Source organism: Rhinopithecus bieti, unplaced genomic scaffold (assembly GCF_001698545.2).
Source record: "Rhinopithecus bieti isolate Rb0 unplaced genomic scaffold, ASM169854v2 scaffold_56641, whole genome shotgun sequence".
Classification (NCBI taxonomy): domain Eukaryota; kingdom Metazoa; phylum Chordata; class Mammalia; order Primates; family Cercopithecidae; genus Rhinopithecus; species Rhinopithecus bieti.
In genome coordinates, this window is record NW_016822034.1 from 86,763 (window position 1) to 90,511 (window position 3,749).

The 3,749-nt window shown below is 50.0% G+C and overlaps 1 protein-coding gene across 2 annotated transcripts in view; it reads right to left on the bottom strand.

Annotated features, from left to right (window-relative positions):
• Positions 1 to 3,749, bottom strand: part of RAB11FIP3 (RAB11 family interacting protein 3) — a 101,320-nt gene that overhangs the window by 49,171 nt on the left and 48,400 nt on the right. The window lies entirely within an intron of this gene.

The window sequence follows — 3,749 nt, forward strand, 5'->3', positions numbered from 1 at the left end:
CAAGATGTTGAGCTCTGTAAAACTGCTCATGGCCTTTAATAAGTGTTAGGTACCACTCAGATTTTTTTTTTTTTGAGACGGAGTCTGGCTCTGTCGCCCAGGCTGGAGTGCAGTGGTATGATCTCAGCTCACTGCAAGCTCCACCTCCCGGGTTCATGCCATTCTCCTGCCTCAGCCTCCCCAGTAGCTGGGACCACAGGCGCCCGCTGCCACACCCAGCTAATTTTTTGTATTTTTAGTAGAGACGGGGCTTCACTGTGTTAGCCAGGATGGTCTTGATCTCCTGACCTCATGATCCACCTGCCTCCGCCTCCCAAAACCAGTCAGATTTAAACCTTTAAAAACATTTACATGAGAAGGTGTAGGTATGATGAAATAATATGAAAACAACATCTTTTCCTGGGTGCTGGGCTTACGCGCAGTTTTCATTTTCTTTCTTTTTTTTTTTTTTTGCTTATCTTCTATAATCAGTGTTTTATGAGAAAAACTTTAAAGTAAAAGCTATCCTCTCGTGAGAGGCTGTAATTCTTACGTCAGCTACAGTCATTACTTTTGCAAACACAACCCATCCCGCGGCACCTGCCTCTCCTCCTGCAGGAAAAGGCAGTGGCTTCCAGCCTCTCAGTGATATCCACAGGTCAAAGCACCTTCCAGGGCCTGTGAGTGACAGAGACACTTAGGTGTCCTCACACTGTCTCACTATTAATTCAACTACTTGCTTAAAATATACCAGCTACTTACAACATAGCATTACTTACTCAATACCTTTAACACACTCTATTCTAATGTCAATCACTTATTTTAAAAGTGAAGGTTGGGGCCGGGCACGGTGGCTTATACCTGTAATCCCAGCACTGTGGGAGGCTGAGGCAGGCGGATTGCTTCAGCCCAGGCAATGGAGATCAGCCTGGGCAACATGGGGAAACCCCATCTCCACAAAAAATACAAAAATTAGGTCGGGTGCAGTGGCTCACACTTGTAATCCCAGCACTTTGGCAGGCTGAGGCGGGAGCATCATTTGAGGTCAGGAGTTCAAGACCAGCTTGACCAACATGGTGAAACCCCGTCTCTACTAAAATAGTAAAATTAGCTGGGCATGGTGGCAAACACCTGTAATCTCAGCTAATTGGGAGACTGAGGCAGGAGAATCACTTGAAACTTGGAGGTGGATGTTTCAGGGAGCCGAAATCGTACCACTCTGCACTCTAGCCTGGGCGACAGAGCAAGACCTCGTCTCAAAAAAAAAAAAAAAAAAAAAAAGACAAGAAAAAAATTAGCTGGGCATGGTGGCACACACCTGTAGTCTCAGCTACTCTGGAGGCTTGAGCCAGGGAGGCAGAGGATGCAGCTGGCCAAGACTGCACCACTGCATTCCAGCCTGGGTGACAGAGCAAGACCCTGTCGCAAAGAAAAAACAAAAGTGGAGACCAGGCGTGGTGGCTCACACCTGTAATCCCAGCACTTGGAAGACTGACGTTAGAGGATTGCTTAAGTCCAGGAGTTCAAGACTGGCCTGGGCAATATAGCAAAGATCCTGTGTCTACAAAAAATAAAGGTAAGGCAAGGCACGGTGGCTAACGCCTATAATCCTAGCCCTTTGGGAGGCTGAGGTGGGCAGATCACTTGAGATCAGGAGTTCCAGACCAGCCTGGCCAACATAGTGAAACCCCGTCTCCACTAAAACAATTAACCAGATGTGATGGGTGCCTGTAGTTCCAGCTACTCGGGAGGCTGAGGCACAAGAATCACTTGAGCCTGGGAGGTGGAGGCTGCAGTGAGCTGAAATCGCGCCACTGCACTCAGCCTGGGTGACGAAGTGAGACCCTGGCTCATAAATACACACATAAAAAATAAATTAAAAATAATAAAAAATAGGCAGGGTGCGGTGGCTCACACCTGTAATCCCAGCACTTTGGGAGGCTGAGGCGGGCAGATCACAAGGTCAGGAGTTCGAGACCATAGTGGCCAACATGGTGAAACCCTGTCTCTACTAAACATATAAAAATTAGCTGGGTATGGTGGTGCATGCCTGTAATCCCAGCTACTTGGGAGGCTGAGGCAGGAGAATCGCTTGAACCGGGACCCAGGAGGTGGAGGTTGCAGTGAGCCAAGATCACGCCACTGCACTCCAGTCTGGGCTACAGCGAGACTCTGTCTCAAAATAATAATAATAAATTAAAAATTAAAAAATTAAATTACATTTTAAAATGCTAACAGTTGGCCCGGTGAGGTAGCTCATGCCTGTAATCCCAGCACTTTGGGAGGCCGAGGTGGGCAGATCACGAGGTCAGGAGATGGAGACCATCCTGGCTAACATGGTGAAACCCCGTCTCTACTAAAAAATACAAAAAATTAGCCAGGCGTGGTGGCGGGCACCTGTAGTCCCAGCTACTCGGGAGGCTGAGGCAGGAGAATGGCATGAACTCAGGAGGCAGAGCTTGCAGTCAGTTGGGATTGCACCACTGTACTCCAGCCTGGGCGACAGAGCAAGACTCCGTCTCAAAAAATAAAATAAAATAAAAAATAAAATGCTAACAGTCTTGCCTGCACTTCCAAACACTGAAATACAGAACTAAAAACTTTCAAAACACAGCAAAGCGTTTTGGACACAGTGTATGAGAGCTCAGGTTCTGACAGTGGGCAAACAATCTTGAGGGTCTTGCCCCAGAGAGCAGAGCAGGAGATATGAACACAGATGGCATTTTAATATTCTTGGTAGGACCTAAATACCATTCTCATATCAGTTTTCTCTATAAGAACTAAAACAATTTTCAATTAGCTGGGAATTTTTCGTGTGCGTTTCTCTTATTCTTCCAGAGCATGAGGGGTGTGTGAGACACAGCAATGGCCTATTTGGAACAATTCCCTCTCTATCTCATTCTATTCCTGAAACAAGGCCTGTGGCTGTGACGGTGAAGCCTCCTTGTGCTTCCCTGCAAACTAGGCCAGCACATCCTGCTGGCCTCTCCTTGATGCAGCGGGGCTGACAGACAACACAGGTTGCCGCAGCCACAACAGAGGTAACAACACCTGAAGTGAACCTCGGCTGAAGTGCAGTTTGGGTGATCACATTTTTCTTTCCTCTAAGTGCTATGAAATAATTCCATTCGATTTCGTTTTATTTTACTCTCACTGTCCTTCCTAATGGAAAGTAAATCATGACATCAAATTACACAAGAGCAAAGCAGACCCCGCAGCCCCAGAGGCCATGTGTCCAATGCCACGGTGGCACCTCCTCCCTGACGCCCCAGCACCTCCGCCCAGACACCCCAGCACCTCCTCCCTGACGCCCCAGCACCTCCTCCCAGACGGCCCAGGACCTCCTCCCAGATGGCTCAGGACCCCCTCCCAGAGGGCCCAGCACCTCCTCCCAGACGGCCCAGGACCTCCTCCCTGACCCCCCAGCACCTCCTCCCTAAAACCCCAGCACATCCTCCCTGACGCCCCAGCAGCTCCTCCCAGAAGGCCCAGCACCTCCTCCCTGAAACCCTAGCACCTCCTGCCTGACATCCCAGGACCTCCTCCCTGACAACTCAGCACCTCCTCCCAGACGGCCCAGGACCTCCTCCCTGATACCCCAGCACCTCCTCCCTGACGCCCCAGCACCTCCTCCCTGACCCCCCTACACCTCCTCCCTGACGCCCCAGCACCTCCTCCCTGAAACCCCAGCACCTCCTCCCTGACAACTCAGCACATCCTCCCTGACGCCCCAGCATCTCCTCCCTGACGCCCCAGCACCTCCTCCCTGA